The sequence below is a fragment of the Paramisgurnus dabryanus genome, chromosome 2, assembly GCF_030506205.2.
Source record: "Paramisgurnus dabryanus chromosome 2, PD_genome_1.1, whole genome shotgun sequence".
In the NCBI taxonomy this organism is placed as follows: domain Eukaryota; kingdom Metazoa; phylum Chordata; class Actinopteri; order Cypriniformes; family Cobitidae; genus Paramisgurnus; species Paramisgurnus dabryanus.
In genome coordinates, this window is record NC_133338.1 from 13,065,175 (window position 1) to 13,092,138 (window position 26,964).

A 26,964-nucleotide genomic window follows, 5' to 3' on the forward strand; every position below is an offset into this window, starting at 1 on the left:
ATGAATATAAACCCTGAACGTGTAACTCGTGTTAAACTAGTGTACAATTCGCACAGGATGCCTGTAACCATAGTGACAGTTGTTAATTGATGACTGTACCTTTATCAACAAATTATTATGTTACAATAGAGGCAGAGCTGATCTGCTATTTTATGGGCAATGGTTCTGCTGTTTACTTTCTCCTAAGACCTAAATGGTCGTGTTTATATGAGGATACTTGCAAAGACGGGATTTTTGACGCATATTTGTATTTAAGCCCAATAAAGTGGCTTACATGTTCAGCTCTGACACAGAAACAGCGAACGCATTTAACGTTAACACTGTTGTTTGTGTTTGTATGGCTTAATATCACTTGTATATAAACTGCGGCGCTTAAATATATGTACAAATGTTACGTTTTTTGAGACCACACGCAAATGAAACTGCAAGAACCGACAGGTGGATGACATCAAAGTGCCGCGAGTCCATTTCGGAAGCAGTCTCCTCTTATGATTCCTGAAAAAGCTCTCACAGGATGTGGATGTCATCTGCCTCTTGGTTCTTGTGGCGCCACATTAAGTTTACCCACAAGTTTAACAAACCCGTTGGCCTGGCCTGATGAGCATAGCAGTCAAAAACGGGACGCGGGTGATCACGTACGTGAGAAATCATTTACCCCCAAAATACAGGACCCCTAATCGCAAAGACACGTAAATTACCTGGCGGTTTGGTTTTCTTATCCCACGAACTGAAAGGCTTGCCAATCTTCATCATTTCGCTAAGCCAAGTCAATCTCCATTGGTCTTTTACACCTTTATCAATCGGCAAAACATCGGAGCCTTTCTGCATTACAAGTTTGTCCATGCTAGCTGAAATAAAGTTTTACCTCAGCTTAACGTGATACAGCCAGAAAACCCGGAGTGGATCCGGTGCGTAGTGATTACAGAACGCTTAGAGTGGAGAGAGGAACGTGATTTGGCTCCACTCCAGGCTTTGATCACATCCAACTTTAAAAAAGGTGAATACACGTCGTCTTTATTAAAAGTGAATTTAATAATTTTGCAATTGACGGAAATCCGTCTAGCGACGGAAAACTTTAATCCATGGATGCACCGCATGCATTCATGATAAAATGTTTGAAGCCTATGAATGGAAACACGTCATTATTCGCGTCAGTTCACACGCACCAGCGCAGCGCGTACATTGGCGCGGAGCAGAGCGAGACCTTCAGTCTGTTAGCCCCGGACGGAAGGTAACATCCGATTCCGATCGAGTCTGAAACCACGTGATCGGTGCCGATTTCCGATCACGTGATCGGATCGGGACATCCCTAATAGCAACCATTTTGGGAACCCTAGCAACCTATCCCATAGACTGCCATTATAAAATGCCCAGATGGATATCTTTGCAGCACAGTGTCATAGAGACATGGGGGTGGGCTCATTTTACTCAGTTATCCAATCAGTCTCTGAGGATCCTTAAAGAAGACTTACTAAGCCACGCCTCTAGCAACCAATTTTGAGCACCCTAGCAACATAAAATTCAAACAGTTATATCTCGGCATCAGAACATCGTAGAGACACGGGGGTTGGAACGTTTGACTTGTAACTCGTAGTGTAATCACTAGTGGATGCCAATTTTTTCCCTAGCAACCAAACATAGTACCCTATTAACAGAGTAAACAAAGCCTTATATCTCCGCATCAGAACATTGTAGAGACACAGGGGTTGGACCCTTTTACTTGTGAGTCGGAGTGTAATCACTGGCCACATCATTGGCCATTCCCAAGCCACGCCCCTAGCAACCAAATATGAGCACCCTAGCAACCAAATAAACAAAGCCTTATATCTCTGCATCAGATTATTGTAGAGACACGGGGGTTGGACCGTTTTACTAGTGACTCGGAGGGTAATCACTAGTGGATGCCAAGAAGTGTTAAGCCCCGCCCCTAGCAACCAAATATGAACACCCTAGCAACCAAATAAACAAAGCCTTATATCTCCGCATCAGAACATCGTAGAGACACGGGGGTTGGACCGTTTTACTCGTGACTCGGAGGGTAATCACTAGTGGATGCCAATTTTCTCCCTAGCAACCAAATACAGTACCCTAGCAACAGAGTAAACAAAGGCTTATATCTCCGCATCAGAACATCGTAGAGACACGGGGGTTGGACCGTTTGACTTGTGACTTGGAGTGTAATCACTAGTGGATGCCAATTTTCTCCCTAGCAACCAAATACAGTACACTAGCAACAGAGTAAACAAAGCCTTATATCTCCGCATCAGAACATCGTAGAGACATGGGGATTGGATTGTTTTAATTGTGACTTGGAGTATAATTATATACTGTCACCCGAAATTTGCCACGGCAAGCACCACTTCACATTTTCTTCAGGAAATGTACCTATCTAGTTATTATTATTATTATTATTATTCCAACCAAATTTCCGCAATTAATTCAGCTCGAACCGTTTAACTTAGAAACTTCATTCAAACTCTCAAACGTGCAGATTATTCAGGAATAGTGTGCTATGACTTTTATAAGCGATCGGGGGTACGGTGTTCGCCCCAGGGACGAAAAAGCAGCAGAAAAATCCCATAGACTTAACATTGCGACAAACTTCGACGAGTCGTAGCTCAGACCTAGGATTTCACAGAAACTTGTGACTTGCCACATTTGAAGAGGCTGGCAGGCTCTGTAAGAACATTCCTCACAATGGGGTGTAAGTCGTACCCCTGGGGTGTAAGAGGCCAAATTTCTTAAAGACTTATAATGAGGCAGGAATCATGCCCATAAGGAAATAAAAACGTCCCAGATGGGATATCTTTGCAGCGCAGTGTCATAGAGACATGGGGGTGGGCTCATTTTACTCAGGCATCCAATCAGTCCCTTAGGATCCTTATTGAGCTATTAAGCCACGCCCCTAGCAACCAAATATGAACAGCCTAGCAACATAATAAACAAAGCCTTATATCTCTGGATCTGAACATCATAGAGACATGGGGGTTGGGTTTTTGGGTCATATTAGCTTCATGCTAGCTTCATGCTAAGTCATACTAGCTTCATGCTAGTTTCATGCTAGCTTTATGCAAATTTCATAATAAATAAAAATAATAATTCCTTACATTGATATAACGCCTTTCTCAGCACTCTACATATAAATTGGGGAATCTCCTCAACCACCACCAATGTGCAGCATCCACCTGGATGATGCGATGACAGCCATATTGCACCAGAACGCTCACCACACACCAGCTTATTAGTGGAGAGGAGATAGAGTGATATAGCCAATTAGTATGAGGGATGATTAGTAGGCCAATGGTCAAGTTTGGCCAGGATGCCGAGGCACACCCCTACTCTTTTCAAAGGACATCCTGGGAGTTTTGATAACCACAGAGAGTCAGGACCTCGGTTTAACGTCTCATCCAAAGGACGGTGCTTTTTTGACAGTATAGTGTCCCCATCACTATACTGGGGTGTTAGGACCCACACAGACCACAGTGTGAGCACCCCCTGCTGGTCTCACTAACACCACTACCAGCAGCAACCTGGTTTTCCCAGGTGGTCTCCCATCCAAGTATTGACCAGGCTCGGCCCTGCTTAGCTTCAGTAGGCAAGCTGTCTTGGGCTACAGGGTGATATGGAAATCTTGCTAACTTAATGTTAAATCATGCTAACTTCATGTTAAATCTTACTAGCTTCATGTTAAATCTTACTAGCTTCATTTTAGCTTCATGCTAAATCATGTTTGCTTCATGTTAAATCATGCTACCTTCATGTTAAATCATGCTAGCTTCATGATAAATCATGTTTGCTTCATGTTAGCTTCATGCTAAATAATGTTAGCTTCATGCTAAATCATGTTTGCTTCATGCTAAATCATGCTAGCTTCATGTTAAATCATGCCAGCTTCATGATAAATCATGTTAGCTTCATGCTAAATCATGTCAACTCATGCTAGCTTCATATTTCATCATGATAACTTTTTTTAAATCATGTTAGTTTCACACTAAAACATGTCAACAGCCAGGTAAACTACTAGACTAAATTTCTTTTACATTTCTGTCAATCAACTTTTTTGCATTTTCATGCACTGGTAATTCCTTGGGAATTGCATTTCTAGTTTTAGATTGTTCATCGTTAATTTCACTGATAGTTTGAGCCTCGTGTAAAAAAAAACTGTAATTATTTTATGAAAAATTATGTTTGCTGTCAGTATGACTGATATTTATTTATATATATTTATGTTTGCTGTCAGTAAGACTGATATTTATTTATATATATTTTTTTTGACGTTGGTATATACTTATACAGTCTTGTTCAAAATAATAGCAGTACAATGTGACTAACCAGAATAATCAAGGTTTTTAGTATATTTTTTATTGCTACGTGGCAAACAAGTTACCAGTAGGTTCAGTAGATTCTCAGAAAACAAACAAGACCCAGCATTCATGCTATGCACGCTCTTAAGGCTGTGCAATTGGGCAATTAGTTGAAAGGGGTGTGTTCAAAAAAATAGCAGTGTCTACCTTTGACTGTACAAACTCAAAACTATTTTGTACAAACATTTTTTTTCTGGGATTTAGCAATCCTGTGAATCACTAAACTAATATTTAGTTGCATGACCACAGTTTTTTTAAACTGCTTGACATCTGTGTGGCATGGAGTCAACCAACTTGTGGCACCTCTCAGCTGTTATTCCACTCCATGATTCTTTAACAACATTCCACAATTCATTCACATTTCTTGGTTTTGCTTCAGAAACAGCATTTTTGATATCACCCCACAAGTTCTCAATTAGATTAAGGTCTGGAGATTGGGCTGGCCACTCCATAACATTAATTTTGTTGGTTTGGAACCAAGACTTTGCCTGTTTACTAGCGTGTTTTGGGTCATTGTCTTGTTGAAACAACCATTTCAAGGGCATGTCCTCTTCAGCATAGGGCAACATGACCTCTTCAAGTATTTTAACATATGCAAACTGATCCATGATCCCTGGTATGTGATAAATAGGCCCAACACCATAGTAGGAGAAACATGCCCATATCATGCTCCATGCTTCACTGTGTACTGTGGCTTGAATTCAGAGTTTGGGGGTCGTCTCACAAACTGCCTGTGGCCCTTGGACCCAAAAAGAACAATTTTACTCTCATCAGTCCACAAAATTGTGTCCAAATCAGTCCAGTTGATGTGTTCTTTGGCAAATTGTAACCTCTTCTGCACATGCCTTTTTTTAACAGAGGGACTTTGCGGGGGTCTTGAAAATAGATTAGCTTCACACAGACGTCTTCTAACTGTCACAGTACTTACAGGTAACTCCAGACTGTCTTTGATCATCCTGGAGGTGATCATTGGCTGAGCCTTTGCCATTCTGGTTATTCTTCTATCCATTTTGATGGTTGTCTTCCGTTTTCTTCCACGTCTCTCTGGTTTTGCTCTCCATTTTAAGGCATTGGAGATCATTTTAGCTGAACAGCCTATCATTTTTTGCACCTCTTTATAGGTTTTCCCCTCTCCAATCAACTTTTTAATCAAAGTACGCTGTTCTTCTGAACAATGTCTTGAACGACCCATTATCCTCAGCTTTCAAATGCATGTTCAACAAGTGTTGGCTTCATCCTTAAATAGGGGCCACCTGATTCACACCTGTTTCTTCACAAAATTGATGACCTCAGTGATTGAATGCCACACTGCTATTTTTTATAACACACCCCTTTCAACTAATTGCCCAATTGCACAGCCTTAAGAGCGTGCATATCATGAATGCTGGGTCTCATTTGTTTTCTGAGAATCTACTGAACCTACTGGTAACTTGTTTGCCACGTAGCAATAAAAAAATATACTAAAAACCTTGATTATTCTCGTTAGTCACATTGTACTGCTATTATTTTGAACAAGACTGTACTAACAATATCCTCATTTGTAAACTTAACATACTCAGTTGTACTTGACTAATGCAAAAATGACAGGTCCACCAGTTTATATTAAGTATATTGTAAAACTTTGAACATAACAACATTTGTACATAACATACACACATTGAACATACATACCTCGCTTGTGTTTCCGCCTGCATCAATTTAGTTGTATAGCTGCATTGCTGGTTAACACCTCTGAGCAGATTCTCCATGTTCTTCTTTTATGTGTAGCTGCTCACCTTAAACAGATACGGTACATTTGAAGTAATGTTTTAACACAAATTAAGCCCTATAATATTGTTTATGTATAATTGGTAATAGGTTTGACAGATAAAATGTTTTTACCATTCTCTATATAAACCCTCTGTCTGTTAACATTTGTTCGAGCCTGTCTAGATCTTTCATCAGTCTAGATGTTGGAGAAAAGACAACATCCTCTTCTATACTCTTCATCTGCATTTGGGCTAACAACTGAACCAGTGAAGGCAGGTGACTTTTATTAAAATTCATAATGAGCATGTGTGTACTTTGATTTAAAACAGTACTCAAGACTATAGATTTACTGTGAGGTTTTGAATGTTGGACGGACCATCAGACCTGTATCTGCCTTGGACATGTTGATTTTAAGCTAATGACGATTCATAAGAGCTTTTAAATACATTTATTTTATTTATTTTTTAGGTAACTTACTCTCCATTCGACCTTGCAGGTCACACCATGGTCTCAAGAGTGAAAATGAGTGCTCTATGGATTGAACAGAAAAGGTAGATTTACCCAGTGTTATGTTGTATTTAAATGCCATGAACAATGCTTTTATGTTTTCTTCCTAATAATGTCAACAAATGCTCTTTTACCTTGCATGGTACTTTAGTTGAATCTAAACTCCAACCATCTGTATGAGGGTCTGGATAAAGGATGCCCACTGGAGCTGGAAATGATAGATCAGGTCATTTATCACATTTACAAAGAAGCACACTCTAAGGCTTGCATTACCCTGTCTGTGGCAAATCCACTAGACAAAAGTATTGGGAGGCCTCATTCTAATAAACATGTTTATTTATTCCAGTATTTCCAATAAAAACAAATATAAATGCTACACCATATAATACTACTTCAAAGAGTTTTGTTTTGTTACAAAAATAACACAGACTCTGAGGATAAGATTCAGGAAACACGAAAGACATGAACTAACACACTGAATCTTGATGAACGAACGAGCACAAGACAGAGGACGAGAGGGCATTATAAAGATACAACTCAAATGGGGAACAGGTGCAAATGATTACATAATCAGGACAAGAGCACATAAGGGAGTGGGGTAAAAGTGACAAGACACTGGGAACACGTGACACCAACACATGATGTGACTACACGTGTCCCCACACAAAAAACAGTACTGCCATGATCTTGCCATCTGAAATCAGACCTGAATACAGCACAAGGTCTGGCAAGACCATGACAGCGACAAGGCACTGGGAACACGTGGAAGCCACACACACAATATGACTCCACGTGTCCCCACACAGAACACAGTACTGTCATGGTCTTGCCAAATGAACCATTACACTTTGTTTGTAGGGTCATTGTTAAGTTGGTATTGAAAAGGGCCCTGACAAAACTCTTGCTATAAATTTAGCATCAAACGGTTTTTCTAGAGCAGGGGTTCTCAAAGTTTACATTCAAAGGTCCAAATATGAATTCTTATCATTTTCATTGGTCCGGAAAAACTTTATGTAAATCATTTGTTTATATAACAAATCAACACAAATAGTTTGGGAAAAACATTAGTTTATTTTGCATTTAAAGTAAAAAAATTTTTTTAAACATAAACACAAGAATAATTCCAAAAGTAACCAGGTGAAAAATACAGAGCAACCTAATTACATAAAAAATGTGTGGTTGGTATGCAGAGACACTGACCAAAATTAGGGGTGCACCTATTAATTGGCTTATGATTCTTGCTATGCTTCTCAATGAATTACGGTGAAATGCCGCTACATCCAAAAGTCAGGGGGCGCTCTCGGGCAGAAACTTAACATGCGAAGAACCAGCGAAGAACCAGACACACGCAGCTACAGGAAAAGGAAAGGATATATTTATATTGCTGTTCTTCAAACCTTTTCAGGTATTTTCATGATAATAAAGAATATGTATAAAGATTATGTTTGACGAGTGTTGCTTTTTCAAATGCATGTTTTAAACGACTCAAACCAACAGTGATTTCAGATTGATAAGGACTTACTGATCAAAAGCCGTAGTACATGAAGTAGCTGTGCATAATATCTGGGTGCGATGGCTACAGCGTCACGCAGGACATTTTTAAATAACTCGTTTTATTTTCGGACCAGGAATACTCTTAAATCTAAAAAGAAAAAAAACTAAACGAATGGTTTACAAGTTTAATATTTTTTTTTAAGTAGCAAATGCACACATTTATCAGTCACATAGAAATTAATGCACTTGTAATATGAAGTGGACGCGGGTCCGGATCAAGTTCCCGTCGGGTCCGGATCCGGACCGGAGTCCGGACTTTGAGAACCCCTGTTCTAGAACATCATATGCTGTAGCATTAAGATTTGTGCTCATGGAAATAAGTAGAGTATTTTAACCTGTTTATTAGAAGGAGGCGTCACAATAGTTATGTCTATATAGTTAATATTTAACAAGCCAAAATAAATAGGGCTGCTTCTTTTCAAGAACTTTTGGGTATTTTTTAAATCAGCCAGAGGAATAACAGTCCTTAAATGTGTAATCTACTGCCATAATTTCATAATTATCAAAAGTGAGGTCAGATTCTTGTTAACCTACTGTGTTAATTCTTGATGGTCAGCCGAGTGTCTCAGGACAGAAAATCTGTTTCGTATGGATCAGAGTCACACATTAACATCTAATATGTAATATCTAGTGATATGTTTTCTTAGATAATGCTGTGAACATATGCTTTTTACCTTAAATATTAAGTGGATCCACCATCTGTATGATGATCTGTACCCACTGGAGCTGTAAATGGTGGAGCAGGTAAGTTTCACAAGTAAACAAACTCAAATCCTATTCAGATCATTCATGATTCCAGCAATAACCAAGTTTTCTCGTCACAATAAGACTGCATTTACATTGCAAATCTTAATGCGCAGATCAGATTTTTTGACTATATTCATTTTTGGTTCTGCCCTTTTTATATTAACATAAGACATGATTCATATCTGATATCTGTGTTTACAATAATTTCCAAAACAGCAGTTAATATGAGTGTCATGATTTGCACTTGAGTTTTGTATCGACTTAAGCCAGGGTCACTGCCAATTTAGGCATGTTTTAATTATGACACTTAAACAATTGTATTTGTACTTTGATAAAAGTTTTTGCAATCATGGAAACATAAGTGAATCGCAGACAGCATTCTTCTTTTACGAATGTAAAATGGCTGGAGTAGTGATGTCTCTAGCTAGATTAATTTTAATTTGACCTCCCTCACAGAAAGACACAGCACAACATTATATCGTTGGCTCCGCCAACTGGTGTTCAGTCTACAGTAGTAGTTGTTGACAATCATAAAGTTGTAATAACAGTAAGATTGTGATGTCAGACAAACAGTGTGCTGTTGCTGGCTGTGGAAAATGAGTGTCTTTGTAAATATTTATGTTTTAAAATATTGCCCCCCTACCATGAACTAAACTGAACTGGCGTAAGTGTAGTAGGGTACGGAGCACTCACACTAGTCAAACCAAACTTTGGAGGTAAAACATACTTTGGTATGATACAGTATGCATACCCATAATTTTACTGTAAACCATGAGGTTAAATAATAGCAGTTTTCATTTATTAAACTGTCTCTCTTGTGATTATTTTTGCAGGTTTCTGAATTGATGTTAGATGCGAAGCAGAAGCTTATTTTCTTCCAGTTTGGCTTCATTTCAGAAAAATGCTGGAAACTAAAATGCAGGTGTCGTTCTTTTGTTTATTGAAGCTATGACAAATAATTTGTTATTGATTGTACTGTTTAGTTAATGTTTTATACAGTGTAACTGTTCCTAAACATTGTTCCTGGAGGTCCTCTGCTATTTACATTTTGTATGTCTTCCTTATTTAACACACCTTATTCAAATCATCAGCTCATTAGTAAATATCTTCATGAACTGAACTGAGGCTGTGTCCCAATGTTCACACTTGTTGTCTTTGCACTAGACTACTTACATGACGTTTTTTTTTGTATTTGGCCTAAGTATTCTAGTGGGCGTGAAGATCCCAAAGCATGCATGTAGAATTATTCACCCAATGGGTATAGGTGCACAGGAACAATCCTTCCTAAAATGCATTAAACTTTCATTTACAAAGACGTGAAACTCACCGAGTGGGCAGGGGTGTTCACTGATATGCTCACACAAAAATCGCTGCAAAAGATGCTTTCCAACAGGTTTTATCGTAGTTTTGTCCAACTCCATTGACTTGTATTAGACGTGCTGTGAGGTAAGGTATTACTCCGCGCCGGGAACTTTGTTTCTATTCTTAGAATTGGCAATGGTGGATTATCGCCACCAACTGGGCTGGAGTGTCTATTATTTCAGCTCTCAGCAGAAGAATGTACGGGTGTGAGGCGTTTGGAAAAATAGGTCCACAAGTTAACAACGAACGCTAAAACACCAAGGGCGGATCAAACACCCACTTCTCTGAAGAGTCTGAAAGCGAGCGGAAAGAGTGCGGGGCCGAAGTAGGCGAAAGGAAGGAGTGGAGGCCGTTTGTTAAAGGAGCACCACGGAAAAAGGGCTTTTCCCTGCCATTGTTGTGTGATGTGAGTTCAATGAACAGTTTGCGGCCCCACCGTGGAGAGAAGCGTGGGTGAGCCGGGGAGTAATACTTGAAGTCTATATAGAGAGCCAACGCTGTGAAGCATCGACATTGCACGTGAGTAACGATGTACTTGGTACTGTGCAGAGTGGAAGGGGGTATATTACCTAACGTGTGTTGTGAGTTCAATGAACAGTTTGCGGCCCCACCGTGGAGAGAAGCGTGGGTGAGCCGGGGAGTTATACTGGAAGTCTATATAGAGAGCCTACGCTGTGAAGTATCGACATCGCACGTGAGTAACGCTGTACATTGTACTGTGAAGAGTGGAAGAGGGTATATTACCTAACGTGTGTTGTGAGTTCAATGAACCGTTTGCGGCCCCACTGTGGAGAGAAGCGTGGGTGAGCCGGGGAGTAACACTGGAAGTCCATATAGGAAGCCAGCGTTGTGAAATATTGCCATCGCACGTGAGTAACACTATCCATTGTACTATATAGTGTTGAAGAGGGTATATTACCTAACGTGTGTTGTGAGTTCAATGAACAGTTTGCGCCCCCACCGTTTTAGGAGTAAACACAAGAGGTCTGGCGTCCATCATTTAGGTGCTTTCCCCTCCTTGAAGAAACACCACCTAACCAACCACACGACGAACCCGGGTCGAGTCTTAGTTCACTTAAAGTGTGTGGAGTGTCGTGGGTGAGTCTTTGTCTTCATTGTGTGTGCGTACACCTAAATCTTGCAGTGTATTGCTGTGCTTGTGTTGGCAGAAGCCACTTCGAGTTCGGAGGAGTCGTGGGAAATTACAACAAAGAATCTAAGGAGTGAGAAGGAAAAGTTCCAGTCGCCTGTGCAAAACTTACCTCTGCTTACAGCCATGAACCTGAGGAAGAAAAGTTAAAGTCCCAGTCACCTGTGTAATACTTGCCTTTGCCCACAGCCAAGGGCCCAAAGCTTCCTAAACGCCCCCCCCCCCTGCTATGAAGGCCCGAGGACTGAGATATGTTTTTTTAAATATTTAATTCCCCCTATCTACCTTTTAATATTTAATAAAAGTTGTTAAATTTTAATCCTCTGTCTGTCTGGTCATTGGGGTGTTTTGGGACCTCCTCAGGGTGAAACTAGGAGGAGCGTGACCCGCGACAGGGGTGGTCCGCTTCTACGACCTGTGACACACACATGACAAAAGGCTAACGTAACGCTAATAACGTTAAGTTACTTACCAACACAAACAAACTGACAGACAATTACAAAAAAATATATATTATAAATGAACATAAACTTTATGTTTACGAATTATATTATTTACATGTTAATAATGATGTTAAATGCGAAGAAAATGTTGAAGAGTGCCTGAAGAAATAACGGTCCTATGATGAAAATGGCGGTCACGTGACGTATGAATGGCCTCGCGTCCAGCTCGTGCTTGCACGACAGATGGACAACTTCCTGCTCCAGCCTGGATAATAACAAACAACCAAAGTTTAATAATATTGCTGGATTTTTTATAATGCTTAATAAATGATGTGTGTACATTTACACATATTTATTACGTCACTGACATTGTTTTTTATTGCGTTTATTCCTTTTATATTGATTGAAAATGAAAACCTTATTTAATCTACCTAAAAAAAATTGTGTTTAACACTGATTTATGTTGTTTTTCTGTTTAATATTAGTGTGTCCTGGTAAACGTGCTCAGAAACATGCAGATTACAGTTTCTACAGAGCCAACCTTGAGACTTTTTTTGCATGACATCCACTGATGGATAATCTGTTTACCTAAAAACAGGTAATGTATAAACTTAGCTAAATACAATGAATTCACAAGTATATAATTCCACAAATATTAAATATTATTAAAAATTATTATTAATAATGTACATATTAAGTTACGTATTATATATATTCAGTTGTTCTGTTAAGTTATTTGAAGGATATGTATGGTAGATCACATCTACATGGATATGCATGGTAGATTATCTTTATCACTATCTATAAGCAGCATGCTATATAATGTTCCACTTAACACTCTGGGGTCGACGGCGGCGCGGGTGCCGCAAACTCTTTATTTTTTAATCACTCCGCAAAGAGACTTAAATTACTCTGCTGATTTTTGACATACAGATATGATTTATACATCATTTAAAACGTTAAAGTGTCTATTTTTTTTCTGTCCACTCCCAATAAAAACAGAATGTTGTGCTTTTTGCAAAATTAAGAAAATAAACATGATGCGCGTTTTGTTCTCTCTCCCTCAGTGAAGTCCTTTCAAAAAACGCGTCAGAATACTTATAATATATAATTAGTGAATACTTCTCGTAGAAACAAAGATAAATGTCTACATAATGCTTGGAATGTCTCTTTTTAAATTATGTAAGTGAGATTGAAAACAGATATTGTCATTTGGTGTAAACTGTATGAGAAGGAGGAGAAGTACCGTATTTCTCCAGTTACCTCATTATCTGTAATGAGAAGAGATCGCCACACCCCCGCGCCATTGAAGTGAATGAGCAGAAACATCCATATGCATGACTCGTACCTCCTGCAGTCAATGGATATGCAATCCACAATCCTGTCTCTTCATTCCTTGTATTTCCATCCGATTGCACCAAACATGACATCTAAATCCTTATTTACTGTCCCCAGAATCAGAACAAAGAAGGCAGCGTTTAGTTTTTATGCGCCACATATCTGGAATAAACTTCCTGACAATTGTAAGCTCGCTACTACTCTCAATTCTTTTAAATCAAGGTTGAAGACTTATCTTTTTAATGTTGCTTATTTTTAATCTATTTAATTATTGTACTGTATTGTAAATTTTATTCTTGTATTTTGTATTAGATTTGTATTGATTTTGGTTTTGTAAATTTTTTTTTTTTTTCTCTTCTTTTAAATGTTGCTTTTATATTTTATGTTTGCACCTTGTAAAGCACCTTGAATCGCACCACTGCCGAAACGTGCTATATAAATAAAATTGCCTTGCCTTGCCTTACTTGCGTATGTGTGTCAGGATCTCCAGACGCTAGTGTTTTCTTTGTTCTTCCGTCAAACAGTTCACGCATTGGAACGCACATACACAAACACGCGAGTCAGGAAACTCGACGCGCTTTTTGGTATTCTTATAAAATACGCGATTGCAAACAGTACAATCCTTATTTAGTTGCGTCTAAGCGCATATCTCCGCACAGCAAGTTTATTAAACACAGGATCACTCGCATGTGCACACATTCACTGCATTCATGATCAACACGTGAGTCCAGACAATGATAGGCAGTTGTTCTTTTGAGCTTTTTACTGCACAAAAGTAAACCTCTCGCTGGCCAACCAAACACAAACCCTGTGTTCACTCTACGATGGCCAAACAGTACCTTTACCATGGTTAGGCTACTATGGTTTTTAAAAGGTAACTTATTCTTGTGAAATTAATAGAAAATATGTCTCTCTCTCTCTCTCTCTCTCTCTCTCTCTCTATATATATATATATATAGTGTGTGTGTGTGTGTGTGTGTGTGTGTGTGTGTGTGTGTGTGTGTGTGTGTGTGTGTGTGTGTGTGTATTTACATTATATTGAAAAGTAAACCTTATCATGGTTTTACTACAGAGAAAGTTACATTACCGTTGAGCATCCCCACAAGGCTCATTATGTGGCTCATTATTTAACTCTTTTGTCTCTCAGCTGTCAATCACTGATTATTCTGGAGCTTTCCCACCTCCACGCATACAGCCTTTCCCAAGCAAAAGTGTCTTAGAAATTGTAAATCAATATCTTGCTTTATGTGATTGAGTAGGCCATATGATTTTCACATCATTTTGAAGAAAAAACTCTAGACTTCTAGATCCTCTTTTGAAAAGTCTTGGGAAAACATGTTTAGAATGAGTTTTGTGGAGTTATATCAGTGATTTAAAAATTTTGCTTTTTCAAAAACCACGCATAAACATTGTTCTCTCAAAAATACAAACATGTTGATTATATGATATTATAGCCCAGTTTGTGATGAACACAGTGTTATGAGACTTTTGCCATTAATATGTTTTGAAGCTACTGAAAAAAGCACAAATGTCAGTGCATGTCAAAACTTCCCCAGGGCCCTAAAAACCCCTTAGACCCCAGAGGGTTAAAGGTAGCGGAGGATTTTCTCAAATTTTAGAAAAGAACCTCCTTCCCACTTTTAAAAAAAAATGCAATTGCGCAACACTGATTGACAACTAGGAGGACCAATAGTCTTGATGATCCACCCCGAAAAAGAAAATCCTCCGCAATACCTTTAATGTTTAATGCTCTTTTACCTTGATTGTTAGGGTGGTGTTCATACAAAGCAACTAATTGCTCCTCTGCTGAGAGAAAGTTACTGCTGGGGCTCTCCTGCTAAGGTTGTTTAAAAAGGTTGTCTTAATTCTTAAAAGAAATTAAGTCATTTATCTGAATATGAAAGGCTTAAGTCATAGCAAGTTTTGAATTAATGACTTCACAATCTGTTTTAATAATGTTTATTTACAATGTTTTTTATTCCACTTACCTGAATCGTGCAGAATTCTGGCGTAATGTTTAGTCCACCTGTTGGCTGGCACTGGTGTCTGACAGTCTTCTCCAACCTCTGAATGAAGCCACCACGAGTGGTCGTGTTAACCAATTTTATTTTATCGTAGTGCACAGTGAGTGTGTCTACAATGTCTAAACGTTTAATAAACTGATAACGTGTAAGGTCATTTAAATGCGTAAAATGGTTTTCTTTTATAGGGCAAAGCCCATAAATGGCAAAACTGATTAGCACAGGTAAGCATGTAAGCATCTTAACATCTTTTTTGCCGTTTCGTATGTGCGCATGCCTGTGAAAGATAAACTTCACAAATATAAGTAAATGAAAATGCTTGAAACATGTTAATGTAATAAGCTTTTTATAATTTTATAATATCATAATAAGATAGTTGTCCTCTTATTATGTTCATGTAAACATACTAAATTTTTTTTATTATCCTTTGTCTCAGGTCACACTGAGTGTGAGAAGTAATTTGTCCAGTGCTGTCGTGTAATCTAATGATAACTGCAACTCCTTCAGTCTAACATGATGGTTGAATTACACACAGATAAACACCCACTTTATAGACCACAAGATTTGAGTTCAGGCAGATTAAGAGTTGATTGAGTTTAGTTGTAATTGTTTGGCTGTTGGCTAATATTATTATTGATTTTAACAATTTTCTTACAGCCCTTGTCTGTCAAAATGAAAGACATTGAGAAAGTTTAATGCAACCTCTGGTTGTAAAGCAAATTTTAAACTGATCTTCTTCATTCTGTCACTAGCCCACCACAAACCATGTTTACCGCTTTCACAGTGCAGGCCAAACTTCACCTGTGGGCCTCTTCCCACATGTAGATAAGGTAATTAATTATTTGGTCACTGTTTCTGTCACTGGCGCAAAATAACTGCCCTAGAGAACATGAAGAATAGCCAAAACTGTGATATTGCGCTAGCCCTTAACAATTTGAGAATCTTGATGTTTCTTGACACATGGTACAACCGCGCAGTAGGCTGAGCCGAATTAAAAAAATGGACTACACTAGGCAGGCTGCATTTTTTGCCCCCCCCCCATCGAGGTTATTTATGAATTGAAATCTGAAACTTACCAAAGTTAGTAATAAATTTATCTTATTTGCTCTGTTTACATTTAATCAACACATTTAATTAAGATTTTCTGCAAAATGCAATAGCTTACAACATTTATAAATGTTGTAATTAGGAATAAGAAGGCAAACATGACCCCTTCACATTCATCAAGACCATTTAGAAACTGTCTAACAATAAATAATAATAAATATAAGGATGGAGGATTTAAACTATGGAAAACTAAAGGTATTCAGACTATTAAAGACTTATATATGGATGGGATACTTCTTACATTTCAAGATTTGTGTGATAAACAACAGATTCCCTCAAAACAGTTTTTTTTTTAAATATTCACAGCTTAAAAGTTTTATGTCTTCCAGGTCTACAGATATTATGTACATTCCCAAACTGTCACTAATTGAGGAAATAATTGGAAAAAGAGGTGAAAAGGGCCAATTGTCAAAATATTATAATTTAAAGCGTCTGCTGTAGACAAATTAAACGCATGGATGAAAGACATTCAAGAAGAAATAGAGGAATTTGAATGAACTGAAGCAAGTTTAAAGGCGCAAAAACAAATGATTGGATTGTTACAGAAGAGCCATTGCTTTGAACTGGAAGAGCTCTATTTTAAAGGTTTACTATCTATAAGTGATGCAATACAAAACACGATGAGCGGACTATGCTGTCTAATAAGTGGAAATTAATCTGCTCGCATACTTACCTTTGTGGCTCACAGGCTTCCTTCTGCACCGAAGCATTACAGCTATCGAGTTTTAATAAATGTACTCAAACCTAACTATTTTCACTTGTTAGTGCCTGACAAGCAGAATTATTATATTAATTAAACAGCCCTTTTATCTCCAATAAATAAAACCTTTACTTGTGTTTAAAGTGCCCGTATTATGAAAAACTAACTTTTTCTGGGTTTTGGGGTGTTATTTTGTGTCTCTTATGCTCCCACACGCATACAAACTTGGAAAAAAATCCATCCATGCTGTTTTGAGTGAGATACAGGTTTCTGAATGTCCTCTGCCTTGAGTCTCAGATTGCGCGAGTTAAAACTCAGCTCCGTTGTGACGTAACAAAAAGTTTCGTCACATTCAGTTTGAATTTTCCCGCCCACCACCCCACTCGCAGGTCTCCACCCACCAGGTAGCTAGAGAGCATAGAGCAGTCACTTGAATGAGACCCTCTGTGCTGTTATCATGTCTCACGGAAATAACAGCGCTATTTGGATATTATGGATTATACTTCCATCTACTTTTAAAAACAAAGTTTTAACGCGTGGTTATTGGAACCCGGAGTATCTTATATACAGTGTGTTGCGACGCAAACAGTCCACAGATTGTAGGCGATAAGACCTTCATGCGAAATCTGATGTAAACAACAGACTATGTATCTATATTTCACGGATTATAAGCATTTGTGGACAAAAATGGTAATTGGATGTATTTTATTGGACTTTCATGGATCATTCACACATCTGAAACAGACTGGATTCGATTCGCGATCGCGTTGTTTCATCATTAAAGGTAAGAAGTCACGTTATACTTTGCATGTTGTCATCTTCTGTCACAAAATACTACATTTATGATGCTAGAGCTAAAAGGTTTTTGCCAAACTAACCGAGACCGTACGCCCCGGCTTTTCAGACGAGTCGAGCCTCTAATAACTTTACGGTCCGCATAGATATATACACGGTCCGGACCTCCCGCTAGCTTCTAGCAATTAGCACGCGGTCCACAAGCAGTATACATCCCCCGCCGGGTCTTAATTTCTGTAATTTGCGAAAATAATGCGTTTGAAAATGTTTATAACGGGAATATGTTAGTATTGTCCAGGGAAAACGAGTGTATTGTTCAGACTGCTACATCACAATTTACGCTGGAATCTTTGTGTGTCATGATGAGTTTGACACACCGAGACCGGGCCTTACAGCCCCGGCTTTTCTGACGATGCTAACCCCCGAGCCTTATAACTTTACGGTCCGGACCTCCCGCTAGCTTCTAGCAATTAGCACGCGGTCCACAAGCAGTATACATCCCCCGCCGGGTCTTAATTTATGTAATTTGCGAAAATAATGTGTTTGAAAATGTTTTATAATGGGAATATGTTCGCATTGTCCAGGGAAAACGAGTTTGTTGTTGTGACTGCTAACGTAACATCACAATTTACTCAGGAATCATTGTGTGCACTGTGTCATGAGTTTCTTCTCCTGTAGTGTACTTATTAGTGATACTTTTCTGCATGAATTGTCTGTTGGCAACATAAACCGTTAATAATAATAATAATATATAAAATAATAACACAGTATGGTCTGTACTGCTCACGAGACCACTGAGCATGCGCACGATCACATGACGTTAGTAGTGGGGCGTGATCAAAGGAGCAGTAGCTCATAAATATGTAAGACTAGCTCAAAACGGCACAATCTGAACTGCCCTGAAACAGAGGCTACTAGAGATGGGTAACAATCTTTTCCTACAAGCTATTTCGAGCAAACAACTTTTGAAACATGATTGATGGAACTCATACTCCTATATAACTTGTGGAAAAGCAGTCATAAGATGGGCACTTTAAAATGCACAAAATAATTTAATGGTTGTATCCAAAACATTCAATTTAATTCAAATTTGAATTAAATAAAAACCTTGCTACTTGTGTTTTACATGCACAAAATAATTTAATGTATCCAAAACATTCAATTTAATTCAAGTATTATATTAGATATATTTTAAAACTTCAGTGCATGTATGATAAGCCTAGTAATACGTAAATATTTAAAATACATCAATAACTGATATCATAGGTTAACACAGACTTTATTAAGCCCATTACTGAGTGTATTTGTGTTTGTGAGTTTGTGACTGTTGTTGTCTGAGGTGGTGACTCAGTCATCAGAATGGTTGATTTTCAAGTTCATTGTTCCACTCTGTACCTGACAGAGTTCCTTTAAGGACACAGAGATGGTTGCTGCAAAAAATAAATAAATAAAGGACAAACGATCATTTCCCTACGTTATATAAGGCATGTTTACGTATAATAATGAGGCAAAAAACAGTTAGCTTGCATAATAATTCATGACTGCAATGGCAGAACTAGCAGGGTCAAGATTTTTTTCTTTAAACCCCACGAAAATCACATTAGATATCTCACCAAACATGATAATAAAATCAATGCATAGTGGCTAACTAAGTCAACTGCAAGCAATATGTGCTTTAAATTCACTTCACAAACGTGAGTAGCGTAAAGAAAAATCTAGCAGCCTCAGAAACGATACAGTAAACTTAAGCACTACCATTACTTCGAGATAAAACTGTTATACATAATATAAAAACTGTTATTATATAATTCATATAACTGAAACATAAATAACCAGTGTTTTGAGGACATATACCTCAGTGGCCGTGTTGCTCGACAAGGATTTCGTTGCGATTCTCAATCTTGAAGAGAAATATGCAGCGAGGCTCTCCCACGGAGTGAAGAGGAGGTGGAGTTACGAGGTTTCTCAGACAGTTGAAATGTCCAATGGAGTAAAGAGATTTGCGCTCAAGCTTTTTCAGGACTTTAGATTGGTTAATAAATTGTAAAAGTAACAGACCTACGTGGGGACTGACCAATAGCATCGATTTGTGAAAAAATACGTGTGAATGGACATACGAGGTTTCCGCCAGACAGCGACGTTGTAGATGGGACATTTGTACATTTTATTTCCCCTCTGTCTGGGCACCATCCCGCCAATCGGGCCCTAGGCACGTGCCTAGTTTGCCTTTGCATTAATCCGGCTCTGGCAGTAGGCATGAGCCGGTATAAGATTCTGGCGGTATGATTAACTTTAGCAAAAATACCACCACGGTTTCAGTGTTGCGGTATTGCCATTGCAACACTAAAATGTGTTATTTTCAAATGCCAGGTAAAAATAAAGCCTTTAAATTATAATATGCTTTCAAAAAATATATAATATTTTCATAATGTATATTACATGTAAACATCAAATCAATCACATGACTTAATGATTTAATGACTTAATGATATGTATAAATACAGTTCATAACTTGGAGACGGTATCACCGACCATTTTAGTGGTTTTGTAACCTTGACTATTTAAAACCTCTGTATACCTTAAAACCGGTAACCGGCCCATGCCTACCCCGCAGTATCTATTATTTATGTGGTTGACAGGTCTGTTTGCATGTAATTGCATTGGTAATAATTTATTGTTTATAGTCCAATATTGATTGTGAGAATTATTTCAATTTCCTTAAAAATGTTCAAACATCTTTTTCCTTTCTTTTCTTAATGCAGCACTTCAGGAGAAACCGGCCTGTGATCTGCTAAGATGCACAGATTCAACTCTGGCCCATTGTCATCCCAACACCTCATCTGCCATCAGTTTCGTTTAGTGTCTGTCTATTGCAAACGTTCTTATAAACTTTAAATGAGACTTTGTGTTAAGCAGGGGTTTCCAAACCTTTCATTCCGCAACATATTAAGCCCAGGATACACGACAGGATTTTTGCAATCCTATAAGACCTTATCACACTGTGTGACAAGGATTGTTTAAACTTCAGCAGTAGACTGTCGATGAATGCACTAGTGGACATCCGTCATCAGCATGCGGTAGTGGTAAACAAATACAGGTATGCAGGTCATAGAAGCAAACACGTTGTTGTAACATGGTTCTTTCAGCAGTTACTACGTTACAGTGCTCTTAAAGCTCCACTGTGTACTTTTTTGAGTTAATTCTTAACAAAAACGCATGTTTTCTTTCAAAAGAATCTGCTCATTCATGTGTAATTACTTTCACCCCACTAATCAAAGTATTCTCGTAAGTGTAGAATCTGCTATTTAAAATGCATACCGTCGAATCGCTCTCTGGCTGAATCCATGTTGTGCCTCCATCTTTGAAATACATTTGCCGTCGTGGGACATTCCTGAAAATCAAGCTCCGCCTTTCGCGCTTTCAGACTACACTCACGCTGGCCGCTAGCTGAAGCCTCCGGAGGTTGCATGTGTAGGCGGTATACTTCATCAAGACTTATTTCAGAATATTAACAATTATAAAGCTGACAATTATTCTTAGTTAATTGTAAATTGATGTAATATGCTTATGACTTGCGAATGTTGTGCTCAGTTAATTTATATAAACCAGGTTTGATGACGTATGCAGCCTGCGACTTGCGTAGCTGAATCCTTTCGATTTTACAACAGCCGCACACCATGATAAACCTGCAATCTAATGCTTTGATTTGAAAGCCTGTTGAAGACATATTCTCGAGGACATTAAAACACGTCGCCAAGGAAGCGAAACGGGGATTTTAAACGACAACGCGACAGGAAAAACATCAAGACCAAAGTCAATATTGGAGTTAGTTTTCCAAGATGGGGCTCAAGGGACACTGAAGTTGCTACTTTCTATCTTCTCCACAGGTAATTCAGCATATTCGTTTACATCTATACAGTCTATATTGTAAACTTGAAGTTTTATAGTTCCTTGGCTAACTATAGCATGGTTATGCAGTTAGTGTAAACACGCATGTGGTTTAATGTGTTCGAACAGCCACACGCCGTCTCTCCGCCCATTTATGTAATCTGAGGTACTGAGATAAATGTTTTTCATCTTTTCTGACCTCTAGCACAAACCCACGGTGACAGCCCTATTTTTAGCCTTTCATTGATAAAACGCCGCTGATCTGCGCGTCTTTCGTTTCATTTTACAAGCGTGTGAAAGTTGAGCGATCTTATTTCACCAATATCAGAGAAAGCTCTTACATATACACGGACATGTAACGTTCACTTAAAACATAAGCATTGGACTCTGACATAATATTAGTTTGCGTCCATTTAAAACCCTTCATTACTCCCGCTCATGATTAACCCCCTGGGGTCCAAAAACGCGGGGCCGCGTTTTGACGCATTTTTTCCTGTTTCCTGTGACATCCACTTAAAATACTCCGTCATTCATAATCATACACATACATGTAATACATCATTAGAAACTGTGAAGTGTCTACTTTAATGTGAGTGCCTTCATAATAACAACAAAACCGTGTGCTTTTGGCAAATAAAGAAAATAAACAGGGAGTGCATTTCGACATCTCTGTCTCCTTGACCATCTTCCTCAAACACGTTACAAACATGAACTGATAACTCCGCCAATACTTGTCACACGAACATGATACATGTGTCTAAAGAAAGCCTGAAATGTCTACTTTTACATGATGTAATTAAAATCTGAAGAACTCATTGTCTGTTTGTGTAATCGACATGTAAGTAAAGAGAGGTACAGTTTTTCTTGCTCGACCTCATTAGCACTAATGTGATCCCACCTACCCGCGTGCGCACCATTCATATGGAAATTACCTGATGCGGGCTATGCAAACAAGATCAACGCCCCCAAACAATGCTTTGAGAAGCAGCAAGTTTTGACAGTTTCATTCACTTATCGATGCGCTGGGAAAATGAAATGACACGCTTTACAGGTGAGGAAGCTCTACAGATGCTCCTGGACAGCGAGGAAGAGTTCACAGTTTCTTCAGACGAAGAGCAGGACTCCGACGATGAACGTTTGTGTTTTGAAGAGCGACTTGATCCCGGTGAGGATATAATTTCTGAAGAGTAAGTTGTACCTACATTTGTTGAAATGTTGTGTGATGTAAACTTTTATATACTGTATACTGACTATTTGCAAGCAGATATTCATAATGACTTTATATAAACGTCTCGTAACTTGTATTTACATTTAAATGATAGTTCTTACATTAAACCGTATGCTGATTAGTGTAATGGGAATATGTTATAAAGCAATATCCCTGCTATAACTATAGTGTTCATGCCGACTTATCAATAAGGCTTCTTTACGTGATTATTTGCTCGGGTGTAATGATGTGCTGTAAATGCGCCCGGAGATATGTCATGCGTTAAACAGTATGATTGTATAGTGTAATGTAAATATACAATATCATAAAACAATATCACTATTTAGAATATATTTTGACTAGCGTTTATGCCTCAACAAGTCTTGTTTACGCGACTATCTGTTCGGGGTGTAAATGTATCGATGCAGTATCGATGTGCTGTAAATGTGTCCGGAGATATGTAATGTGTTAATGTTTAGCCATAAATATGTCCGGTAATGGCCCGTTAACAAAGATATACAGCGCATCTATGTACCCAATTATTTTATCTCAACTATGCTTTACCGCCTTAGTATTGCTTTATAAGTTTGGTACTGTGGAGAATACATTATATTAATTATTAAAAACTTGTAGAATGTGGCAGCATCACTCTCCTCTTCAGCGAGCATTTGCAGAAATGCGACGGACATTCATACTGGGTAAGTCACATTTGCGGGATTTTCTGTTTTATTAGTAGACTATTACTGATATTTTGCTTAGTAATTTGGAAAATACAAGACGCACGGGGCATGCAGAAACGAACCCGAAATTCTTAAAGTGTAAGTTACATTTCGTCCCCTTGGAATTAAAAGGTTCTATTAGGGCTGCACGATTACAGGAAAAATGATGATCAGGATTGTTTTGCTCAAACTTTCATTTAGTGAAGAACTTCTATTTACTTCAGTATTTTTATTACACTTTACAGCCATTTATATAATATTATATACATTTTATAGGCCTATATTATAAAATATTTTATTGTTTTGTAATATCCACAGCTCCCATTCTCTTAGATCTTTTTAAAACATTTAAAATAATTCCGCAAAATGACGCATAGATTTTGCAAAAGAAATCCGCAGAAATAACAAAAATAACTCCTTACACAGATTCCTAACAGCTGTACGACTATTGCAGCAATTAAAGCAGTTCAGTTTTAACTGTCAAAATTATAAAATATCTTTTATTTATTTTAGAGCCCTTTTTGTTTGTTAAATTAAGGTTTTTGATAATGACCAAGCGGATAGCGGCCGACAGCTAACGTCGACGACTTGTTTGATCAAATGAGCCTCTCAAATCAACAATTCACTTGCCTACAATAACGTCTATATAATATATATATTTTCAGCATATAACAATGTTAGTTTAAATGTTTATTATCAACACACTAATTTTTAAAAAGCGGAGGGGGGCTGCTCTGTTGCTCGCAGTCGCGGCGGGGTGCAGAAAAATAATAAATCAAAACAAAATGAAATAAACATGCAGGTTGCCTTACCTTACACATTCGCTATGCATCAATTAAATTTCAAGGCTTTACACCGCATTTTTTACATGACTACCGAAAGAAGTCTTTTATAGATTATGCACAGTATTTAAGGTTTTTATTCAGTTCTCCATATTCCCCGATGCGCTGGTCCTGCTGCTGGCGGAGACGCTAAACACCGTTGCAACAGGTGCATTGTAAATGTGCATGGTGGACTCGTGCGATAGGTTAAACGTCTTTCTTTTACAATTTATCAATGTCTCAACGTTTCTTTTAATTAAATTATTATATATAAAGGTGGGGAAGCCTGAAAAAAATCCAGAGACCTGGCCGCATATAAACTGTGATGTTAAAATTGGTCCGAAACCATTTATTTACCGAAACTATTTATTTATTTATTTACAGATTTACCACTGACAGTGATAAGGCACCTGTTGCAAAAAGAGTCAAGACCAACATCCAGGCAAGCAGCAGCAGGTCCATTCTGTCATGGAAAACAGAGCCTCATATTGATGTGGTTCCACACACTTTGCGTTTCTTTCATGCACGGGAACCTGCACATCAGCTGAGTCATGCAGACGCACACACCCGAGTCTCTTCAAAATGTTTTTTTCCGGAGGATGCAGTTTCAAATCTAAGCCATAACACCAACGCTCAGGCTGCCAGGGTAACAGCAAATGGTTGCAAGTATAAATGGAAAGATGTCAGCGTCACTGAGAGGTAACGCTACATTGGACTATTTTATATGGCCATGGTAAAGATGATCTCCATCAGGCACTACTGGAGACAGGACGATGTTTTCTCCGTGCCTTTTCCTGCCAGAGTAATGTCAAGAGAGAGATACTGCACTATTTCATGGAATGTGCACACGAGTCACCCAGAAGACAACAAACATGTAATGTTCCATTGTGTGTTCAGTTAAATAGGAACTGTTTTGAACAATGGCACGACAACATTTAACTCCATTCTCAAAGAGTTACAGTGTGTGATGGTTTACAAATGTATACCTTATTTTTTATATTGTGAAGTATTTTTAGATGCACACCAAACTGTACATTCATAGCTGACATTTAGAATGATTTTCTTTTAATTAGAGCCATATTGTACTGGTCATATAGAATATTGTTACATGTATTGTTACTTTATTATTTATAATTACAATGATGCTTCTTTATTGATAATTACAATAAAGCTTTTTAACTCTATTGTATTGTTCATGTTTTTAACATTTTTTGCAACCCTATAAGACTTTTATTTTACTAATTTCAGATAAAAATAAAGTCTTAACTCTTTTGTATTTTATTATAACCTATTTTTTTTAAACTACAAGCAAAATATTCTCTCTTTAAGTCTCTCCGCATTCATTCTTTTGTCCCAACATTCCTCACTGAGCCATTAGGGGGTTGGGTCTCTGGTGTGAAACACATCAATATTCATGACCATTGACCCGCCCTTGCATATTGCCTTTACACAGCAAAAGGTGTCTTACAAAAGTTAAATCAATGTATTGTTTCATGTGAGTGAGTGGGTTAAATGGTTTTTACATCTTTTTGTAGCAAATTCTCTACTCTACAAGAGTAGATAACTTTTTTGCTTGTTTACAAATGTTTAGGATGTGTTCCTTGGCCTTATTTCAGCAACTTTTTGTTTTCTTTTTTTTACTAACCACGCATAAACATCATTTACTTAAAAATACAAACATGTACATACATTAATCTTACATATTATTATAGCACAGTTTGTGCTGAATACAGTGTTATGTGATATTAGCCATTAATGTGTTTTAAAGCAACTGAAAAAAGACCAAACGTGAGAGCATGTCAGAACCTCTGACAGTGTCCCAAAAGGGTCGGACCCCAGAGGGTTAAATGACAGGAGAGGGACTCGTCCACAGACCATCCCCTCAGTAATATGAAGAGAAGCGGTCGAAAATAGACAAAAAGATACGGATTTAAACACCAAGTGTAAACGTAATGTGTCTCTCTCGTCCACTTGTGATCTGATCGACGAAAACACATCTTAATACCAAGTTTAACAGCCCCTGTGATATTTTTCCTTGCTTCGATGAAAAAGGAGTGTCTAAGCTACGTTTATGGTTGCTTTTTGTATGTGATTTTAAGCGGACATATCATGACAATCAGACTTTTTCCATGTTAAACATAAATCTGTGTGCTTTGATGGATCACAAGCAAAGTACATTGCAAATTTTTCATTTTTTTCATTGCTTTTGCTTTGTAGCTACTGGAAGCCATGTTAACCTTGGCATGACACGGCCGGGCCACCGTACGAGTTAAAACGCATTCTGAATGGGGGGGGGCTAGAAAGTTATATTCAGTTGGTTGTCATATAGACTTTCACCGCTAGATGGGAGTAGATCTTACACAGTGGAGCTTTAAAGTGTCCTGGTCAGCTTTGGGTCTTGTTAAGTAATGTAATGAGAATGTGAACAATAGCTTTGCAGTATTTTTGTTACACTGTAGCTGTAATCGTATTAACACATAGGTTAAATATTT